We start from the raw sequence: 24,287 nt of genomic DNA, 5'->3' as shown, positions 1-24,287 counted from the left end.
ATCTTACCAAGTTCATGTTTAACTCTTTGAGAAACTCCCAAACTGTTTTTAAAAGTGAATATTCCTTTCCCCATTCCTACAAGCAAAGGAAGAGTATATCAGTTTCTGCATATACTTGCTAACATTTGATATTATCAGACTTTTTATTACAGACATTCAGTAATGATTCATTTTGTAATTTTAATTTGTATTTTCCCATATGACTAATAATATTAGGCATCTTTTATGTGCTTATTAATTATTTGTATATTTTGATTAATTATCCATCCAGATCTTTTGTCAATTATTAAAATTGGGAAATTGGCTTGTTCTTACTATTGAGTTGTATTCAGCATACAAGCATTTAAAAAATACGCGATTTGCAAATGCCGTCTCCCACTCTGTAACTTGCATTTCATTTTCATTTTCTTAATTGTGTCTTTTAGAGCAAAATGTTTAATCATAAGGAAGGTGCAATTAATCGTTCTATTCTTTAAAGGATTATGCTTTTGGTGTTATAGCTAAGAAATTATTGCTGAACCTAAAGTGACAATTATTTCTTTCTGGAAATTTTATGACTGTGGCTATTATTTTAGGTCTTCAATAAACTTGAAATTAATTTTTGTGTATTGTGTGAGGTAATTTTAAAACATTTGTTTGAAATGTACATTTAAGAATTTTTATAGGTTGATATATATCTTCAGCAACAAAACTATGCAAATACAAATGTTTTCACAATTTTCTATTTTCAACATTTCTTTCAAAAAGTAATGTGTTCATATATATTTTTAAATAATATTCACATAATTACTTCCTTAGTTTTCTGAAACAACCCAATGGCATACTAATTGCCACGGATTATCACAAAAAAACTATAAAATTTTAAACATTTTAAATAAGACAAATATGTAAGCACTTCTTGTAAGCATTTGCCACAAGATAACCAGCAAATCTGTATGACAGAAAACAACTTATAATCAGTATTCATCTCATTTAAAAGATTTGTTTATATTCTCCTATATATTTAATTGTATTAAAAATAAGTTAGAATATCTTTATGGACAATGAAATAACTGAATCACTAATTTTCAGTTGATTGTAGCGGTCATTGAAATGTAAAGTTCCTGTAGGTGGTAAGTTCTTCCCTTGCTCACCTTAGATTCCAGTTAAAGAAGCTAGCTGGTCTATCAATGGAGAAAATTAAATTTTCAGTATAAAACATTTTATTCAAATTAAAGAAAAAATTTAGATTTGGATGAATGTTCTTCATAAATTTTTCCTTCTGTAGCTCTGAGAGCTAAAAATAACTTGCCCATGTTTTATACCTTGAATAATAGCCTGACAGAGAAGGACTTATCTCCTGCTTAGCAGAACTGTTTGTGAACTGAAATTTTCTCTGTTAAAACTAACTACAACCAGTGCTTAACATAGATATCCAGTCTTAATAGAATGATGAGATGGTGAATCAGAGTTTGTAAATACTTGTTTACCATACTATATAACTTCACCAACAAGGCGTGGATTCCAGTCTCTGATTGTACCATTAGAGGGGCTGATGTACACTCAACTAAGAATAATGAAGTGGCAGATAAGGTCGGTGGTCTCACTGGTCTGCCTTATTGCACAACAACAAATGAATGATGAATCCCTCTGCCTAATCATTTCCAGAAGAGGACCTGGTACTTCTGGAACCATAAATTTTATAAGTTCCATAGTCCAAAGACTAGGGCCCTTCCTCCAAAATCTGACATCCGATGTGAATAGATCTCATTTCATTATCTCAGAATAAATTAGCAGTAGGGGAACTCTGCATCTGCAACTTCTCTCGTTTTTGTATTTTTTCAGGATAAATAAGTACTACCCGGTATGTGTCATTTGATCTGATATGCTTGAAAGGTCTGTGAACACAAACAATTTGTTCTTATTCTATTTCATTGTTGAATCAAAATCTAGTAAACAGAATAAAGAAAGAGATTTTATAAATGCCTGCACCTCCATTATTGTATAGCAAAACTTCACATTGCATGTTTTTCTGATACTATTTTTCATACCTTCAGTAATGTTTTATTTGAGGTCCCTGACATTACTGACTGAGAAAAGAAGCCTGACTTATTGTTTTCAGTGTATATTTTCATTCATTTTTATTGCAACAGAAAGAATATGCATTTCTCTGATTGTGTCTTTCACTATTAAGTAATAAGCTTCAAAAAAGGTTTATAAACACTTATTATTAAGAAATTTCATACAATACTGGACTGAGTAGTATGTGACTTTCAGCATGGAAGAAAAAATGTAGAAATTGTATTATTCTGGATTCTATTTACTTACTCAAAATATTACAAGTGAAATAAAATTTTCAGGTACAACACACACAATGTACATGTTTAATGATAGAGGATGTAGCTTCTTGTTTCACATAAATTTAGTAAAATCTTGAAGTGTTTACAATATGTGTATATATGTGTGTGTATATTTATATGCTTGTATATATGTGTGTGTATATATACAAGCATATGTGTGTTTATATATGCATGTGTATATATGTATGTGTATATATATGCATGTGTATATATGTATACATGTGTGCATATATATGTATGTGTATATATTTTAAGCATTGCAAAATATATATACTATCTTATACATATATTATATATACCATTATTCCATTATACCATTTTATATATAGATACGTACACACACACAAACACCCACACACACACATATATGAAGATCTGAAGAGAATCAATATCCTCATATAAGGAAAATGGCCTAAGTCAATTCATCGCCAAGTTTTTATGTAAGATAAACTAAATTCCTTAAGAATAGAGAGGAGTTACTTCTGATGAAAAAGAAGGTTCAAGGTATGGAGCTCAGTGATTTTAGCCTCATCTGTGTCTACACAAATATCTCTATCTGAAGTCTCGAGGCCTCATTCATCCACAGCTAGTGTTCTTAACTTTCTACAGAATACCTGGTAGGATGGTGTATTGAACTGGTGTGGCAATCTGCACATTTAAAAATCAGATTTTGATCTGATCTTCATCTATTTCTTCCCAAACAGGTGATGGCCATAGAAAGTCTCAAGAATCAGTATGAATGGCCCAGACAATTTCTTTTTACAACTAGGGTGCAATTTGACACAACAGGCTCAGTGCCATCATGCTCTTCACTAGAGAACACTCTTAACTGAGATTCCTGACACTTTACCTAGTACTTTTGGGTTTGAAGGAAGTTTATGTTGTTTCAACCACAAATGTAATAATTACTGGAATTACCTTATCTTTTAAAAATTATTATTGTTATTATTATTTTTTTAAAGATGGGAGGGGGTGTTTCACCATGTTGGTCAGGCTGGTCTTGAACTCCTGACTTCAGGCGATCCGCCCGTCTTGGCCTCCAAAGTGCTTGGATTACAGGCGTGAGCCACCACACCCAGCCCTTAAAAATTAAAATGTAAGCCCCAAAATATTATCCCACCTAACCCTCCTACTTGTTTAGTGAGGTAGATATTGTTTGTCCATTTCCATAGGTGAGGGAATTTGGCTGTAGAGGGCAATGTTACTATCCAAGATCACAGCTCACAAGCAGGCCCTTGGTTCCAAGCCTTTGCTCTCTCATATTACTTCATAGTTTCCTAATTGTTTTAAATCTAGGATGAAATAATGCTTCCAAGTTGTGAAAAGTAGATTTATGTGTGTCCCTGGGAGTACTGCTTCAATGACTAGGGTGATTATTTTAAATAAATAGCTGTGGAGAAGGTTAGTGTATATTCTTTTGAATACGCAGTGATTGATATAGAAATTATGCATTTTTTTCCTGCAGCATTATGCGCAGTCTTGTGTCCCAAAACAGATTATGCAAGACATCAATGACTCAGCTTTTCTCCTGAGTTATGTACTTTTTATTTTTGTGGGTCAAGCACTTTATGCATATGGATTGTTTTACTTTATATATCTGTGATTTTTGAGTCTTAAATAGCATTTCATTTTGTGATCTGAGCATTCCAGAATTGATATGCTTTAGGATTGTGAGAGAATCACTATTTGATTGTAAATATTCTTTAAGTGAATGTATTTACCTTCTTTTGTTAAAAAAACATATGTCAACATTTTGATATTTTAATGTATGATTTCATATTTATCAATTAACAAAACATTAAACCTAATTTTTAAATTTTTTCCAATAAACTTTTTTACAACAATCTTTTTAAATTCAGAGAAAACCTTGGGTGCAGTTTTAGTCATTATTCTTGAGTATGGCAATTAGCTTACTTAATTTTGTTGATATATTTGCCTTTTAGGAAATCATTTCTTTAGTTGGCTAGTTTTGTAGACATCACTTCGCAAGTAAACAACACTCAAAAAGCTTGATTAATATGTATTTTCAAAACACACATAGATATCTCTGAAATCTGATTTAGGACACTTCTGTCCTACTAGCACACGAGCTAAGGTATTCTGGTGATTGTTTTTCCTTTATGTATGTGTTCTTCCTCACAAACTCTCTCCTAGGTTCAGGAAAAGCAATGCCACTCAAAAAAGGCAGTGAAGAACAAAGGAAGATAAGGTGAACTCTGACATATTTTCTCTATTGGGAGTTCCTTGGCCCACCATGGTGTAACCTCCAATCCTTGAAATTTCAGTGGAAGATAGATACTTTCATAAAAAAAAAATTATGCTGATCACCCAAGTTGTCCTCTAGTGATGAAGACCCTGAAGAAATGAATTGATTTGCTTCTAGTGCTTCTCCAGAAAATACCCAGTCTAGGTATCTAGACATGCCTAAAGCAATTGAAAGCAACCTTTCTATCTGTGTTAAGTAGAATTTACGGGAGGTTATTGCTTTAGAATGAGCTCCTTCACCAGGCTCAACAGACAAAAACAAAATGGAGTTGCTCATGCTGAAGTTTTATATCACCAAGTCAAATCTGCTTTTTATCCGGCCTTCCAGGAAATTAGGAGAGATAGAAAGGTAATAGCCAAATCCCCAAATAGGCCAGGTTTACCTGACATGATAAGGAAGTCCCCTGGCTTTAACATTGACAGTGAAAGTAACTTTCTTATTTTTTTTTAATTGCATTTTAGGTTTTGGGGTACATGTGCAGAACATGCAAGATAGTTGCCTAGGTACACACATGGCAGTGTATTTTGCTGCCTTCCTCCCCTTCACCCACATTTGGCATTTCTCCCCATGCTATCCCTCCCCAGCTCCCCTGCCCCGCTGTCCCTCCCCTATGCCCCTCAATAGACCCCAGTGTGTAGTACTCCCTTCCCTGTGTCCATGTGTTCTCATTTTACATCACCCACCTATGAGTGAGAATATGCAGTATTTCATTTCTGTTCTTGTGTCAGTTTGCTGAGAATGATGTTCTCCAGATTCATCCATGTCCCTACAAAGGACACAAACTCATCATTTTTTATTGCTGCATAATATTCCATGGTGTATATGTGCCACATTTTTCCAGTCCAGTCTATCATCGATGGGCATTTGGGTTGGTTCCTGGTCTTTGCTATGGTAAACAGTGCTGCAATGAACATTCGTGTGCATGTGTCCTTATAGTAGAATGATTTATAGTCCTTTGGATATATACCCAGTAATGGGATTCCTGGGTCAAATGGAATTTCTATTTCTAAGGCCTTGAGGAATCACCACACTGTCTTCCACAATGGTTGGACTAATTTACACTCCCACCAACAGTGTAAAAGTGTTCCTTTTTCTCCACATCCTCTCCAGCATCTGTTGTCTCCAGATTTTTTAATGATCATCATGGTAACTGGTGTGAGATGGTATCTCAATGTGGTTTTGATTTGCATTTCTCTAATGACCAGTGATGATGAGCATTTTTTCATACGATTGTTGGCCTCATATATGTCTTCTTTTGTAAAGTGTCTGTTCATATCCTTTGCCCATTTTTGAATGGGCTTGTTTGTTTTTTTCCTGTAAATCTGTTTGAGTTCTTTGTAAATTCTGTATATCAGCCCTCTATCAGCTGGGTAAACTGCAAAAATTTTTTCCCATTCTGTTGGTTGCCGATCCACTCTAGTGACTGTTTCTTTTGCCATGCAGAAGCTGTGGAGTTTCATTAGGTCCCATTTATCTATTTTGGCTTTTGTTGCCAATGCTTTTGGTGTTTTGTTCATGAAGTCCTTGCCTACTCCTATGTCCTGAATGGTTTTGCCTAGATTTTCTTCTAGGGTTTTTATGGTGCCAGTTCTTATGTTTAAGTCTTTACTCCATCTGGAGTTAATTTTAGTGTAAGGTGTCAGGAAGGGGTCCAGTTTCTGCTTTCTGCACATAGCTAGCCAGTTTTCCCAACACCATTTATTAAACAGGGAATCCTTTCTCCATTGCTTGTTTTTGTCAGGTTTATCAAAGATTGTATGGTTGTAGATATGTTGTGTCACCTCCGAAGCCTCTGTTCTGTTCCATTGGTCTATATCTCTGTTTTGGTACCAGTACCATGCTGTTTTGATTACTGTAGGCTTGTAGTATAGTTTGAAGTCCAGTAGTGTGATGCCCCCCACTGTGTTCTTTTTGCTTAGAATTGACTTGGCTATGTGGGCTCTCTTTTGGTTCCATATGAAGTTCATGGTGGTTTTTTCCAGTTCTGTGAAGAAAGTCAATGGTAGCTTGATGGGGATAGCGTTGATTCTGTAAATTACTTTGGGCAGTATGGCCATTTTCATGATATTGATTCTTCCTAACCATGAACATGGAATGTTTCTCCATCTGTTTGTGTCCTCTCTGATTTCGTTGAGCAGTGGTTTGTAGTTCTCCTTGAAGAGGTCCCTTACGTTCCTTGTGAGTTGTATTCCTAGGTATTTTATTCTTTTTGTAGCAATTGTGAATGGCAGTTCGTTCTTGATTTGGTTTTCTTTAAGTCTGTTATTGGTGTAGAGGAATGCTTGTGATTTTTGCACATTGATTTTATATCCTGAGACTTTGCTGAAGTTGCTTATCAGTTTCAGGAGTTTTTGGGCTGAGGCGATGGGGTCTTCTAGGTATACTATCATGTCGTCTGCAAATAGAGACAATTTGGCTTCCACCTTTCCTATTTGAATATCCTTTATTTCTTTTTCTTGCCTGATTCCTCTGGCTAGAACTTCTAGTACTATATTGAATAGGAATGGTGAAAGAGGGCATCCTTGTCTAGTGCCGGATTTCAAAGGGAATGCTTCCAGTTTTTGCCCATTCAGTATGATATTGGCTGTTGGTTTGTTGTAAATAGCTCTTACTATGTTGAGATACATTCCATCAATACCGAGTTTATTGAGGGTTTTTAGCATAAAGGCCTGCTGAATTTTGTGAAATGCCTTCTCTGCATCAATTGAGATAATCACGTGGTTTTTGTTTTTGGTTCTGTTTATGTGGTGAATTACGTTTATAGACTTGTGTATGTTGAACCAGGCTTGCATCCCCGGGATGAATCCTACTTGATCATTATGTATAAGTTTTTTTAATGTGCTGTTGCAATCGACTTGCCAGTATTTTATTGAAGATTTTTGCATCTATGTTCATCATGGATATTGGCCCGAAGTTTTCTTTTCTTGTTGAGTCTCTGCCGGGTTTTGGTATCAGGATGATGTTGGTCTCATAAAATGATATGGGAAGGAATCTCTCTTTTTGGATTATTTGTAATAATTTCAGAAGGAATAGTACCAGCTCCTCTTTGTGTGTCTGGTAGAATTCAGCTGTGAACCCATCTGGACCTGGGCTTTTTTTGTGTGTGGTAGGCTCTTAATTGCTGCCTCGAATTTTGACCTTGTTATTGGTCTATTCATAATTTTGGCTTCCTCCTGGTTTAGGCTTGGGAGGACACAGGAGTCCAGGAATTTATCCATTTCTTCCAGGTTTACTAGTTTATGTGCATAGAATTGTTTGTAATATTCTCTGATGATGGTTTGAATTTCTGTGGAATCTGTGGTGATTTCCCCTTTATCGTTTTTTATTGCATCTATTTGGTTGTTCTTTCTTTTCTTTTTTATCAGTCTGGCTAGTGGTCTATTTTTCAAAAAACCAGCTGTTGGATTTATTGATTTTTTGAAGGGTTTTTTGTGTCTCTGTCTCCTTCAGTTCTGCTCTGATCTTAGTTATTTCTTGTCTTCTGCTAGGTTTTCAGTTTTTTTATATATTGCTCCTCCAGCTCTTTCAATTTTGACGATAGGGTGTCAATTTTGGATCTCTCCACTCTTCTTATATGGGCACTTATTGCTATATATTTTCCTCTAGACACTGCTTTAAATGTGTCCCAGAGATTCTGGTATGTTGTGTCTTCGTTCTTGTTGGTTTCAAAGAACTTCTTTATTTCTGCCTTCATTTCATTGTTTATCCAGTCAACCCATCTCACATGCAGGGATACACAAAGGCTCAAAATAAAGGGATGGAGGAAGTTTTACCAAGCAAATGGAGAGCAAAAAAAACAGTAGTTGCAATTCTCGTCTCTGATAAAATAGACTTTAAAGCAGCAAAGATCAAAAGAGACAAAGAAGGTCATTACATAATGGTAAAAGGATCGATACAACAAGAAGAGCTAACGATCCTAAATATATATGGACCCAATACAGGAGCACCCAGATATATAAGGCAAGTTCTTAATGACGTACAAAGAGACTTAGACTCCCACACAATAATAGTGGGAGACTTTAACACTCCACTGTCAATATTAGACAGATCAACCAGACAGAAAATTAACAAGGATATCCAGGGCTTAAACTCAGACCTGAAACAAGCAAACCTGATAGACATTTACAGAACTCTCCACCCCAAATCCGCAGAATATACATTCTTCTCAGTACCACATCACACCTACTCTAAAACTGACCACATAATTGGAAGTAAAGCACTCCTCAGCAAATGCAAAACAACTGACATAATAACAAACAGTCTCTCAGACCATGGTGCAATCAAGTTAGAACTCAGAATTCAGAAACTAACTCAGAACCACACAGCTTCATGGAAACTGAAAGTAACTTTCAAACACCCAATCCACTTTTGTTCTGTATCTACTTTCTATGGTTCCTTTCTGCTTATAAAGGTGAATGCCTCTACTCGGTTCACTGGGGCACTCATTTTATAAGAATAAAGTGTCGTGTGATTCTAGAATCACAAATTAAAGCCAATTAAAATCTTTAAGCTAAATTTGTTGTAATTTTGCCTCTGAATCCTGGATGCTCTAAATCTGCCCTAAATCTGCCCATCGTACCACTTTGTTCAAGATCCACTACTTGCTTTGCCAAATGAATTAATTCTGTGTTTCAGTTTTCAAAATTTCATCTTTTTCACTTAATGAGTTTCAATAAAGCATGAATAATTCTTATATTTAGGACAAAGAAGGTAAAGTTCTTACTTATTCCCACTGGAAAATTTACCATGGGAACGTAGATATGCTTGATCACAAAAGTTTGTCTTGGGGGTATAGCATTTCATGTGATATGACCGGTTGCATAAATTTATACTCAAAAGTTGTTCTGCTCAGAAAAATGTGTCACTTATAAAAGAAGCAGTTGCTGTCTGACATAAAGCAAATGCTGTTCTTCGTGAGTTGATTCTCTCCTAGTAGGTTATTCCTAGGCTTCTGAGCTGCATCCTTAGGGCTGGCCTTGCTTTTAACCTCTTCTCTGGGAACTTCCTTGGCAGTTTTCTTTCTTTACTACAAAATCCAATTTTCAATAGCTATGCTTAAATTAATTTTAACATTGCAGGAAAAGAACCCTTGCATCAAATTTCTCTCCCACACACAATCGTCACATTGTTACTGAAATTTTTGAGGTCAGTGGACATATTTGGATTCCTGATTCAACCTTAGCAAATTGGAAATGGGAAATACTCTGTCTAGGCACCCAGTTAACTCAACTCTCCCAGGGATGCATGCTGCTTTCATGTCCTTATTTCGTTATTCATTATGAATAATAATAAAAGAAACAATTTTAATCACCAATACAACTTAGATTAGATACTGCTTAACTTCAATGAATTACCTCAACTGTAGATACCAAGACATCCCATAAGGAAAAAATAGAACACTGTATCTTTGTAGGCTAGAGAAAAATAATAGTTCTACATTGTTTCATATTTATATGAAATATTATAACACTGCCATGCATTAATAGTTAACTTTCAAGTTTTTTTCATCTATTAAGATGCTATCATAGGCTGGTTGTGGTGGCTCATGCCTGTAATCCCAGCACTCTGACTGGCAGATCATTTGAGGCCAGTAGTTCCTGACCGTGCTGGGCCAATATGGTGAAATCCTGTTTTTACTAAAAATACAAAAACTAGCCTGGCGTGGGGGTACACACCTGTAATCGCAGCTGCTTGGTTTGCTGAGTAGGAGAATTACTTAAACCCAGGAGGCAGAGAGCTGAGATTATGCCACTGTACTACAGCCTGGGTGACAGAAGGAGACACTGTTTCACAAAATAATAATAATAATTCAAAAAATAAGTAAGTAGAAAGCAAGTTTTCCTTAAGAGCACATAGGCTGGAAGGAAATGTAGTTTATTGCTGCAATTGTCTGGTGATAGATTTTAACTCATGGAAGTACAGTCAGCACAGATTGGAGAAAGATGGAAGAGAGACAGTGGCCAAAGAAACTAAGATATGTCATAATTACCACAACTGCCCCCTGGGTTCATCAAAATACTGTCATTATAACAGCCACTCTATGCTATAAAGGAGGGGGTTTACCAGTGTCTTACTGTAGGCTTAAAAAACTGAAAACAGGGCCGGGCGCGGTGGCTCAAGCCTGTAATCCCAGCACTTTGGGAGGCCGAGGCAGGTGGATCACAAGGTCAAGAGTTCGAGACCATCCTGGTCAACATGGTGAAACCCCGTCTCTACTAAAAATTACAAAAAATTAGCTGGGCACGGTGGCACGTGCCTGTAATCCCAGCTACTCAGGAGGCTGAGGCAGGAGAATTGCCTGAACCCAGGGGGCGGAGGTTGCGGTGAGCCAAGATTGCGCCATTGCACTCCAGCCTGGGTAACAAGAGTGAAACTCTGTCTCAAAAAAAAAAAAAAAACTGAAAACAACTTTCTCTGAAAACATATCAGGAATAAATATGGTCTTTCTCTGATTAGGTATGAAATGTAATCAGGAGCAATCATTGCAAAACAAGCTCTAGAACCTGCAGGGGTTGACTTCAGCGATTTACCTGCTGTAGTGGGTATAATCCTGGAATGAAGCAAATACAAAAAATTTGGAAATTATGCAGTAGCTAAAAAAGTAATTCCCAAAGTATATTCTACAAAGTCCCAGTTTTGGCATTTTAAATAGATTTGGAGAAAGTTTACATGTCTACATCAATATGATGGAATTTTGCTTAAATAGTTACTTGAGTACCTGTAAAGACAATTTTTCTGCATGACATTTTTTTAAATGTTTCGGTATCCTAATAGGTACAGATGGATTAAAACTGCATTTGAGCTTTGGCTGCATCTCTCCTACGTTATTATTTATATAAAGAATTTCTTAATTTTAATTATCTGTGAGACACCCATTTAGAGAGACATTTTCTTAAATCAATGTTACCCCTTGTAACCACTCAGGGGTAACAACCTCATATTGCCAATACCACATATGATCCTGGCTGCTTCTATTTCACCCAAATCTACTTCACCCATTCTTGCAGAGTAAGAGGATAATAGACTCCCTTCACTAGGCTCCTCTAGAGCTAGGTGTGATGACATAACTGCATTGTTGCCAATGGAATATGAGTGGAAATGGTAAGCACCCTTCCAATTATGAGTTTTAAGGCATTGAATGTGCACTTCTCCATACACTTTCATCTTCCAGCCATTTTGACTTTGCAGACAAAAACGAAGTCCTCAAGAGTGACAAAGAAACATGATGTAAGGAGCCCATGTCACAGAATTTCCAGACCAGCTTGAACCACTGTCCTTGAAACATTTATTGAGTATTTCCTGTGCGTAAAGTAGAACTATCATATTGCACAATTGCACCACTGTACTCTGAGTGATTTTAGGTATTAGACTATTTAATCTTCAGAATAATACTTTGAGTTATCTCCTTTTTCAGATAAGGTAACTTACCACAGAGAAGTTAAGTAACTCCTCAGATGTGCTGCAGCGAGAAGTGGCCGAGGTGGGATTCAAAACTCCTCAGTCTGGCTTTAAATCTAAATACTTCATACTCTACTGCCAATCACTTGGAGTAGTCAAGGGAAATTATACTTATCTCATGATTCATAGAGCATTTATATATCAACTCATTTCATAGAATTACATGCATGTATTTTAAGCCATATATTTATAAATATTTAAATTTATCAATAAATTTGCAAACATATATTGATCACCTAATTTAATTCAGCATTTTAATAGCATGTGTATGAAGTTTCTAGATTGCTTGGTTGTGAGATGGGTAGCTAATACACTCATAGAACTATGAATGCAAAGGAAACCAGTGATGAATAACTTTTGACTATGATCAAAAATTAAAATATTAGTATATTTTATGAGGTCGAATTACCTAAAAATAGAACTAATCAAATCATAATTAACAGGGATATACTACACTTGGGCCTAAAAATAAAACCTAACATAGAATTAAAAACAGAAAATGTCATTAGATGGCGATTTCGGTGAATAAAATGACAGGATGACTACAAAGTTTGAGACAGTGGATGGCTACTTAGAATCAAGTAAATTCTAGCCTGAATATGATGAGTACAGCATCCTAAACAAGTGAGATACTGTCGTAGTATATTGGTTAACACTTATGAGTGGTCTGAGTTAAGATTTCAAGAGTAAGAATTGAAAAGAAAAAAGATTTCAAGAGTAAATATTTTAAAATAAATGTATTAAAAATATATTCATTTGTATTATTTTAATAATTAAAAGAATCCTTGAGAATGACAAGAATTACTAATCGGAAGCAATGTCAGGAGGTATGGATCAGAATTATCCCAGGAAAACTGGCAGATAGATGCACTCCCTATTCTTTGGTCATTTGGAAATTTTTCTTTACAAAGTGTTGTCTTTTGTTTAGTTGGATGAATTTTGTCTTATCTTTTAGACAAGTGTTCCTAGTTTGTTATAGGTATAGTATTTCTTTGCACAATCTGTGGCTTTTATTTCTCTTTTTTTCTAATTTATTTATTTTGAGTCTCACTCTGTTACCCAGCCTAGAGTAAGGTGACATAATAGCTCACTTCTTGACCTCCTGAGTTCAGGAGACCCTCCTGCCTCATCCTCCTAAGTAGATGTAACTAGAAGTATGTGCCACATTACCTGGCTAATTTTTTAGTATTTTGTAGAGATGGGTTCTATGTTACCCAGGCTGTTCTAGAACTCCTGGCCTCAAGGGATCATCCCATCTCAGCCTTCCAAAGCACTGGGATTACAGGTGTAAGCCACTGCACCCAGCTCATAATTGTTTTGGAATCAATCTAATCAACATATTTGAATCAATATATAATCAAAAGAATTGTCTTTGAAGAATGTAAGTTCTGAATTTTAATATTGCCCAATTTATCAACTTTTGTTTATGGTAGTACTTTCCGTATCCTTCTTAAGAAATACATGTCCAGCTTGAAAAAATGAGTATGTTTTTCCATGTTGTCTCCTATAGACATGATTAAATTATCTATTACATTTAGGTCTGGAATTCACCTAGAATTGAACTTTCTGATTTGTGTGAAGTAGTGGTAAAGATTTATTTTTGCTTTCAATATTGAGAGAAAATTGACCCATTGCTGTTTATTAATAATCACTGCTTTAGAGTGACACCTTTATCATATATGTTGTATCTCTATGTATGCATTCCTATATGTGTTTGTTTCTGGACAGTATTCTGTTGCAATGTTTTATTTGTCTAGCCTTGAACCTTGATACTATTTAAATTGTAGTTTTATAATTCAAGTATTGTACATCCTGCATTTTTCATCTTCAAGTATTTTTAAGCTGTTCTTTGACTAAGCTATGAAGCATACATTTTTATAATTTTAAGATTAGCTTGTCAATTTTCACACATAACATAAGCACACATACAAATGTCTACTAGGATTCTGATTAGGACTGCATTGAATTTAGATACATTTGGGAGACTACTTTTATAATGCTTTTTGTTTCAATTAATAAACATGGTAGGATGGAGGTAGTTTACTGATTTTTAAAAAATATATATTTGTATTTTTTTGTTAACCTTTGTTATATTTTGTCTTGGATATTTGGTATTTCTGGTGCCACAGTTATCATTTAAATATATTTATATTTAAAATATGTTATAGATAGATGCTATATAGAAATAAAATTGACTTTTTAAATACTGCCCTTGTATGCAACACACTTGCTCAAGGTGCTTATTCATTTTAGTGTATTTGTAGAGTCTAGTGAATTTTCTAAGTTTATACAAAATTATAAATACTCATAATTTTGTTTATTTTCTTAAGCTCACATTTCTGCATTTTTCCCCTAAGTGCATTGCCCAAGACCTCCAGCACAATATTGAGAAACAATAATGATATTTCTTGAGCTGAGATTGAAATCTTTCATATTTTATCATTGAAAGTATAATAATTACTGCAATTTTTTGCTATATGTTCATTTTGAGAATGAAAATTTTACTTCTATTTCTACTTTGCCAAAATCATAAATGGGTATTGTATTTTATTAAATGCTTTTTTGCGTATATTGAAATAATCATATCTTTTTACTTCATTCAATGAATGTGGTGTTTTGCATTGATGCATTTTTCTAATAGACTGTATTTCTAGAATATACATTTTTGGATATGAAATATTATTCATTTTACATTTTGCTGAATATGGATTGCTATTCCTTTGTTCAGGATGATTATATCTGTTTGTAAGAGATTGCCTGGTAATTTTCCTTTCTCATACTGTTTTTGTCAGATTATGATCAAGTATGCATTGCTCATAAAATGATACAGGGGTTATTTTCTCTTTTTATTCCCCAGAGTTTAGATAATATTCTTCCTGTAAATGCTTAAAAGAATGAATGATTAATGCCATCTGGATCTCAAGTTTTCTTTATGAGAAAGTTTAGATTGCAGATTTCCTTCTTTAATAAAATTAATACCAATTTTTTTAGCATTTCCTGTTAATATTAGTAAACTGTATTATCTACCTAACTTTCTGATTCCATTTAAATTTTCGAGTTTTCAGAATGGAGTTTTAAATAGTATCCTCTTATAAACATTTTAAAATCTGACTGTGCACAGGGGCTCACACTTGTAATCCCAGCACTTTGGGATGCTGAAGTGGGAATATTGCTTCAGGCCAGGAGTCTGAGACTTGCCTGGGCAACAGAGCATGACCCTATCTCTACAAAACATAAAAACATTAGCTGGGCATGCTGGTGCATGTCTGTAGTCCTAGCTATTTGGGCAACAAGAGCAAAACTCCAAATGATTGTCATTATTTTTTTAAATTATAACCATCCCAGTGTGTATAAAATAATATAAAACTGTGTTGATTTGCATTTCCTAATAACAGTCTGTGGAATAGTTACTGTGTTTATTGGTCATTTATACTGTTTTTGAAGAAATGTATATTCTGATCCTGTGCCCATTAAAAAACTGAATTTTTATTTTATGATTAAGTTAAAACAGTTTTTATATATTGTAGATACAAGCCACTTATAAGATTTATATTTGCAAATCCCAGCACTTTGGGAGGCCAAGGTGGGCATATCACCTGAGGTCGGGAGTTGGAGACCAGCCTGACCAGCATAGAGAAACCTCATTCTATTAAAAATACAAAAAAATTAGCCAGGCATGGTGTCACATGCCTGTTATCCCAGCTACTCGGGAGCCGGAGACAAGAGAATCACTTGAATCCGGGAAGCAGAGATTGTGGTGAGCTGAGATCTCAACATTGCACTGCAGCCTGGACAAATATTTTCTCCCATTCAGTAGGTTGTTTTTGAATTTTTTGTTGCTATTGTTAGCAGCAAAATGTTTTAAATTTTGATAAAGTTATATTTATCTTTTTTTATTATAACTAAGAAACCATTACCTAACATAAGGTCATGAAGATGAAATCCTGTGTTGTTCTAAGAGTTTTGTAATTTTAATGAGTCATTTAGATCTATTATTCATTTTAAATTGATTCTTGTATATGATATGAGGTTGAAGTCCAGCTTTACTCTTTTCATGTAGAATACAAGGACCTTAATTCTTCACACATAGATTCCTTTTGCTCTTTGACTGTATTTATAGTAACAGATTTAACATCTTTATCCAATATGTATAGTAGCTGAGCTCCCTCAGAAGCAGTTTTATTGACTCTTTTGTTCTCCTATTATGGACTAGACTTCCCTCTTCACGTGCCTTATAATTTTGCTAAAACCAGGATATTTTAGATAAGTTAATACAACTCTTGAAATTAGAAATGAGATTGCCTCCTCATCTTGTTTTCTGTTTGTTCAGTAAATTTTCTGTACTAATTCTGTAACGTTAGAATTAATTATGTTCAATTAGCTTAGTAGTCAGCTAATGATTGGTCAGAGATTCCTTGAATGTCTTGAACCAGCGAGTCTTCCTTCTGTCCTTTGTCAGTATGCTTTCAACTTTTGAGAACACAATATTAACACCCAAACAGTTTAAAACTCTGCCTTGGCCTTTTCTTCTTACTTGCTTGGGATTTCCAGGTCAGACTATGGAGAGAGATCGGAGTGCATTTTGGTTTTCTCAGGGCCTGCTCAAAGCCCTGCACATATGCACAGCCTTCTAAGTCCCCAGAAATATGTCAGAACTTTACAAAGCCCCTCTGGTTACCATTTTCCTCAAGTCTTCCTTTTAGAGGCTCTTGTTGCTCTGACCAGTGTCATATTCCCAGTCAGCTGCAATATAACATAATTGCTGCTGATTTTTTTTCAAAAAATGCTGGTGATAGGCCTTTTTTTTTTTTTTTTTGGTGGAACAAACTGAGTCAGGCCAAATAAAAGCAAAACCCTGTAAATGGGCCTTTCTCAGAGACCAGAAATCGATATTAAATACTGACAATGCTCTGGCATGGGACTTTTTGAAGATCTCCTTATGCAGACTATTCCTTCCTTTAGCTGCAAGGTTGTAGTTGTTCACAACCACTGCAATTTTTAGGCTACTGTCTTTCCAAGTTACCAGAGACCTGGGAGAGGAAGATAGGAGTACATCAAATGAAAAATACTACCAAGACCAGGCCTGGTGGCTCATTCCTGTAATCCCAGCATTTTAGGAAGCCAAGGTGAAAGGATCCCTTGAGCCCCGGAGTTTGAGACCACCAGCCTGGGCAACATAGTGAGACCTCATCCCAAAAACAGCAACCACAAAAATAGCTAGGCATAGTGGCATATGCCTGTGGTCCCAGCTACTTGGAAGGCTGAAGTGGTGGGATTGCTTGAGCCTGGGAGGTTGAGGATGCAGTAAACCATGATCACAACACTGTACTACAACCTGGGAGACAGATGGTGACCCTGCTTCAAAAAGAAAAGTAAATGCAATAAAATCCTACCAATCCTGCTGTTTTCACTTAGAGTTAGCAGGGTTTTGTTTAGTTTAGTTTAGTTTAGTTTTGTTTTTGATTAAACACTCTTCAGAGGGCAGCCAGCCTTCGGTTAATTTCTATAGCTCCGAAAATGTAATTTCTAGCAATATTTGCCTAAGGTTTTCCTTGCTTTCACAGAGGACAAGTTTAACGGAAGTCCTCGCTTCACCATTCTAGAAGCTCCTTCACTCTAATTTCTTCTTTACTTTTTACTTATTATCTATTTGTAACTAATTAAGTGTTTTGTTGTATGCCATTTCCACATTCATCTGCTAACTTTAAATACTTTCGGGCTTTTATTTAGCAACTCTTCTTGCCATTACAATATATTTAAGACGATCGTAATTTGGTAGTTTTACTTTTTCTCAGACAATTCAGTAATGTTACAACATTTTAATGCCGTTTCGCCTTATGCTTTTTTGTGTCATTTTTACTTTGTACTTAAATTTTCTATATAAGACATTGTCTTTATGGTCATTTGTCATTTAAATTTACCCACATTACCGTTTCTTTTGTGTTACATTTGTTTTTGTGTTTCTATTCTTCCATTTGGGATTTTTTTTTTTTTTTCTGCACAGAATATTATCTTGAGTACTTTTGTAGTGTGGGTCAGTTGGTGTTAAATTTTCCCAGTTTTTAAAATATAAATTTAAATACCTTTACTTTTTATTTCTATTTTGGGTATGTTCACCGAGCAGTCAAGTCTAGATTGATAAGGATTTATACTGTTGTTGATTTCAGTTCTTTAATGATGCCATTCAATCATCTTGTGGATTCTATCATTTCATTGAGAAATGTTTCATTTTTATTGTTTCTCCTTTGAGGATAACATGTCCATTTGCTCTTGATGCTTTTCAGATTTCCTCTTTGCTTTTGATTTTCAGAAGGTTAAAGATGTGTCTTGGTGTGATTTTCTTTGTATTTATTCTTTGAATTTGTAGAATCTTGATAACGCTTAAAATGATGCTTCAATTTTATTCTCTTGCCCTTTGCTCATGGGACTTTAAACCTATGCCAGACCTTTTTCTAAATCTCAGACTTTTTAGTCTTTTCAATATTTTATCTATTTTCCTCCACCTTTAGCCTTAAGTCTAGATATTTCCTGTTATTTTATTTACCAACTTAATTACTTCATCTTCTGTGTTCTCTGTTCTGTTAAAACTATCTACAGAAATATGTTTTTCAGTTATTGAATGTTATAGTTCTTTAATTTTGGATTGAGTCTATTTATGTAGATTCTATTTCTCAGTTTAAATTCTTCATTTTGTTATGCATTTCCTGAAATAAATTTATCAAAATTTGTTAAATAGCTGTTCCTGGATGCAGAAATATCTTTCATTCCCCTGTAATATGGTTTGGATATGATTTCTCACAAAATCTCATGTTGAAATGAAATCTCCCTCGTTAGAGTTGAAGCCTGGTGGGAGGCATTTGGATTATGATGGGTGAGTGAGTTCTTGGGGGATCTGGTTGTTGTAAATGTGGCACCTTGGCCTACCCCAGTCTCTCTTGCCTCTGCTCTGCCATGGGAAATGCGTGGTGCCTCTGGGTCCTTTTCCATGATTGTAAGCTTCCTGAGGCCTCCCCAGAAGCAGATGCTGGCACTATGCTTCTGGTACAGCCTGCAAAAACATGAGCCACTTAAACCTCTTTTCTTATACATTACCCAGTTTCTGGTATTTCTTGATAGCAACACAAGATTTGCTTAATACACTCTGCATGTTAATTTCTATTTTATAGTTCTTCTCTCAAACATTTTCAGTTATTTGGTCTTCTGGTGGGCTTGGAAATTTTTAAAATTAAATTCCAGCCATTTGGTATAAAAATACAGAGTTATTTTACTGTCACTTTAGTCCCGTTGATGTTGTATTTATTTAAAGAGGATTTACATTTTTATTTTACTTTATTTTTTGAAAGTCAATTAAGGAAGGGCCAGATTACATTAATATGTACTTCTATTGAAATTATTCATTTCACTTTTTGCGAGAGTTGGTCTTTTTAAATTTTGTCCCTTCTGCTATTGGGTTCCAATGGAAAGACTGGGATTTCTGAAGACCTTGGCTAGTCTGAACTGCTTTCTTTCCCTCAGCCCCATGCATCTGCCTAATCCTGCACGACTTCTCAGTTTCTGAGAAACCGTCCTACCTTCTTTTCGCCTCAGCTTTGTGCTTGTTGGCTAAGAGTCGTAGTGACAATTTCCTTAATAAAGTTTCGGCTCCCATTTTTATGTACCTTTTTCTTTTTGATACTTTACAGTAAGTCCTTTGCCTTCATAGATCATGATGATGTTTCAACCGGTGATACAGGAAATATTTCATTCAGTTTTTCTAGTTGTCCTCTTTAGAAACAATGTACCAATACAAGCTCATCTTCCACAGCCAAAGCAGAAGTTCTGAGACTATTTTTATTTCAGGAGAAGTATTAACCGTTTCATAACAGAGTCCTGTAGTAAGAACAGTAAAATAGTGAAGAGTCTAAATGAATGCCATTTAAGAGAGAAATAAATCCATTATTGATAGCTGGCCTAGAAGAGAGAAAATATTGACATGTCATAAAGTTTTCAGATATTTAGATGATTATTTTTTGCATGAAACAATTATTTTATTTAATTTATATTTATGAGATGTAATGTAAACTGATAGAAGTAAATTTTACTACCATTTAAGAAAGTCTATGCTGATAATTCAAACCCATATAAATACAACAAGCTGTTCTATATAAAGTGCAATGTACTCTAGCACAGGGATTGGCGATAAAGTGCCATGTTGAATGCATTTTAAGAATATTATAAGAGGCTATGAAATGAGAAGAAAGCTAAACTCTAAATAGGCCTTGAAGAATATTTGAGGTTAGTAAACAAATTGAATAGAGTAGATTTTCCATACAGGAAGACTATTCTGTTTAAAAGCTGTGATTAAAAAAAATACAGTTTTTTGAATGGGTAGCATTGTCTAGAAGGAGAGTTTATACTGGTCAGTCACAAAGCTGCTCTCTACTAGAAATAAACTTGTATCAAAGATAATTTAATAAGACTGGGTATGGTGGCTCTTGTCTGTAATCCCAGTACTTTGGGAGGCCAAGGTGGGAGGATTGCCTTAGCCCAGGAGTTTGACAACAAAGTAGGTAATGTGAAGAAACCCTATTTATACAAAAAATAGCCAGGTCTGGCAGCTTTTACTTGTAGTCCCAGCTACTCTGGAGGTTAAGATAGGAGGATACCTTGAGACTGGGGAGGTTAAGGCTGCAGTGAGCCGTGATTGTGCCACTGCACTCTGGCCAGGGCCACAGAGTAAGACCCTGTCTCAAAAACAAGCAACCAACAAACAATCCTCAAAGCAAAGATCCTTTAATAATTTCTTAGAATATAGAAACCAAGGGAAAACTTTCCCCTTGGCCCTTTGAAGATTCTCTGAAAATACTATTGCAAAAGGCAGATTAATAAGAGAAAAGGCACATAAATTTATTTCATGTATATACATGAAAGCCTTTGGAATGAAGACCCAAAGATACAGGGAAAATTGCCCACTTTCATAATTATATTCAGCAAAGCATGGACTGCTGTGTAGAAATATGACTGCATAAAAAGTGTATGATTTAATGTTAATAGACTGGGTCTGTTTAGATTCTTCTCAGCCTCTCTGAGCATGCATTACTTTCTCTCAGATATGGGGCAGGACCCTCTCCGGACTCAGGGTTTTATGACCTGCAGTCAAACAGGTAGGTCAGATAATTTTTTATAGCTAGTTTTTACACAGAAAGACAGGAGAAAATTAGAGTAATATTTTTAGGTTTTATGCTGGCTTTTGGGAAAAGAGGTGCTGGCTTCTGTGACACTCTCTGGGGAAGAAGGATTCTAGTTTTTAGGGCTAGCCCTGGGAGACAATGGGACTGAGAGATGGGAGGGCAGGAGAAGATCAGAGAAAACTTTTACTTCTGAGGCTACTTTGGAGGTCTTCATTTTGGGGTATTGTTTTTGAATCCTAATAGTGCTTATGTTTGTGGATGTTTTTGTACTTTTCTACCAGATGGTAAGGTCTTATAATAGAAAGGATAATGTTTTCTAACTCTCTGTCCTTCTCTTCAGGTAATAGAGATTCACAGAAAGTTTTGGGAAGGAAAGAGATAGGTTATAAATCAGTATTTTGAAGATATTTTATTAAGGATGACCAGAGGTAGAATAGAAATCCATGCAGACTGAAAGTGGCAAATCTCATTAGGAAGCTTTCTGTAGCACAGTGGGAAAAAAGATAAAGGCACAAAAGAGCATGGAGGAAGAACTGACACAACTCAGTAGAAATACTGCAGAAAACTTTAAAAAGAGAGACATGATTCCCAGTCTATCAACTGGTAGAATATTGATTTTATTTGTAGAAACTGGCAAGGAACATTCACTCACTATGTGACATTTTGTATCACAGTGTTTTGAGTTTTTCACCTTCATATCATTTATTATGACTTACAATCATGTTTTCACTTGCATCTAATATCTATCCCCACAGGATAATTTCAGAGACATCTGCATCTTTCACTGAAACCCCTGTGTTTCCATAGTGAAACTGCCTTTGCAAAAATTATAATAGTGAGAAAATTTTGACAGTGAAAGAGATATGAGCAAACCAACTCCATCTTGCCTTCAATCTCCAAACTACCCATGCTCTTTCCTGGGCATGAGTCAAGTTAACTCTACAAGGAATTTACTTTATAGTTCAACTATGAAACAAACAAGATAACTGCCTTTCCTGAAAAAAACTCTTTCCTGACATGGAAAGAGTTTGTAAAACTAACAAATTAGCAGAGCACCTTTGTAAAAGTAACAAATTAGCAACCAGATTAAAATTATGGTTTTGGAGTCACATAACCAGATGCCTCAAGATTCCCAACCTCTTCAATTACTCCTGTGGGTAATATGACTATTGCAAAACTTAAAATTGATGTTTGGGATATTTTTTAAATCCTGTATCCTGATAATCTGACTCAACTAGTTCTGCGATCCCACCCAGGAACAGCAAGAAGCAAGACAGCAAGAAGACCTTTTTCAACCCTCTATGATTTCATCCCTGACCCGATCAGTCAGCATACTCCGTTCCCTAGCTCGCTGTCCACCAGCTAGTTATCTTTAAAAAACTCTAGCTTCTGAATTTTCAGGGAGGGTTATTTGAGTAGGAATAACTCTGGTCTCCTGTTTAGCCAGCTCTATGTGTAATAGACACTCTGTATTGCCATACCCATGTATTGATCAGTTTACTCTATCTGAGCAGCAGACGAGATGAACCTGTTGGGTGGTTACAATAGCATTGAAGTTATTGACACATCTTTGCATGATTTTTTACCTGATGGCATTTTGTTCATTATTTTGTTAAATGTTGATATCTCCTGCAACTAGACTATAAATTTGTAAATGCTTAGAACTGATTGTCTAAATCCTACCTTATTTTAGCTTTGATGTATCCTGTTCAGCTGGAATTGGACTGAAATAAACCTTAGAATGGATAGAAAAAAATAAATAATGTATTATCATTCTCAGACAAAAATATAGCTATTCCTGAAGGTTCTTAACTTTTAACTTAAAACCAAAGTGACAAACACTTAGAAATGTTAGCTTTAGTAAATTTGCCAAGAGTGCTCTGAGTTCCTAACTATAGTTAATATTCACTCCCATTATCCAATTTGTTTTCTGCTGCAGCTAACCTAAATGTAATCTCCTGAATGTCTGCAATTTGGGTACCTTTTCCATTAAATTATAAAGATTAAATAACTAGATTTTTAAGACATAATAAAAGCCCATCTGAAACTGATTTAAACAATGCAGAAATGCATTATCTTCTGAGGAAACAGGTAGAGGTCAGGTAGGGTCCCCTTCTAGCACATCAGGGGTTAATCATCGTCTGTGGGATGTGTATAGGAAAACCAAACTATTTTATTCTCTATATGCACAACATTTCTGACACCAAAACTGTGGGAGTTTTACCCACACCAAACAATTTTCTAATTCTCTTTGAACAATAACCAGCATTACACAATTCAATTAAATTCTGATGCTATTTACCAGCAGCTATTTTAGACCTCAAAGGTTAAGTGCCCAGCTGCACAATACTAACACCCCCACCTCCCCACTTCAGACAACAGTCACAAGTCCAGGCTTTCGCCTGTATTTCTAACCAACTAGCTACAAACTAGGGGTTTATACAATCCTCACCTTGGGTTTGACCATTTGTAAGAACTGCTCATTGAACTCAGGAAAACCATTTAATTGCTGTATTACCAGTTCATTATAAAGGATGCAACTCATAAACAGTCAAACAAAAGCGCTGCATAGAGCAAGGGATGGGGAAGAGGCTGAGAGCTTCCCTTTGGGTGCACCCCATGATCAGCACCTCTGTGCATTCACCAACCTGGAGGCTCTCAGAATCCTGTCTTTTTGTGTTATTGTAGAGGCTGTATTACTTGGACATGACTGATTGTATTATTGCTCATTGGTGATTAAACTGTAGCTCCTCTCCCTTCCTCAGAGGTTAGAGAGTCTGAAGGAAAATTCTAACCCTCTAATCACTTGGTTGGTTCCCTTGGCAATGAATAGCCCTCATCCTGTGTTTATCTAGGGCTTTCCAAAACTCATGTCACTTGCATAAACTGAGGTAAACTTCTTAGGAATAACGAAAAACACTTCTCTTACATTTATCACCCCCATAATTTAGGAAATTCTGAGGAGTTTAGGAGCTTTGTCCAGGAAGGAGTAAAACAATCAAATATATATTGCTTATTATAAATAACGGTATCACAAGATACTGTGATACTTCA

The 24,287-nt window shown here is 35.4% G+C and overlaps 1 protein-coding gene across 2 annotated transcripts in view; it reads left to right on the top strand.

The window, feature by feature from the left end:
• LOC118145584 (uncharacterized) overlaps nucleotides 1-24,287 on the top strand; it is a 440,827-nt gene that overhangs the window by 29,193 nt on the left and 387,347 nt on the right. The gene's annotated exons all lie outside the window — the stretch shown is intronic.

Source organism: Callithrix jacchus, chromosome 10 (genome assembly GCF_049354715.1).
Source record: "Callithrix jacchus isolate 240 chromosome 10, calJac240_pri, whole genome shotgun sequence".
NCBI lineage: Eukaryota > Metazoa > Chordata > Mammalia > Primates > Cebidae > Callithrix > Callithrix jacchus.
The sequence above is the reverse complement of the archived record's forward strand: the minus strand, read 5'-3'. Positions and strand labels throughout refer to the sequence as shown.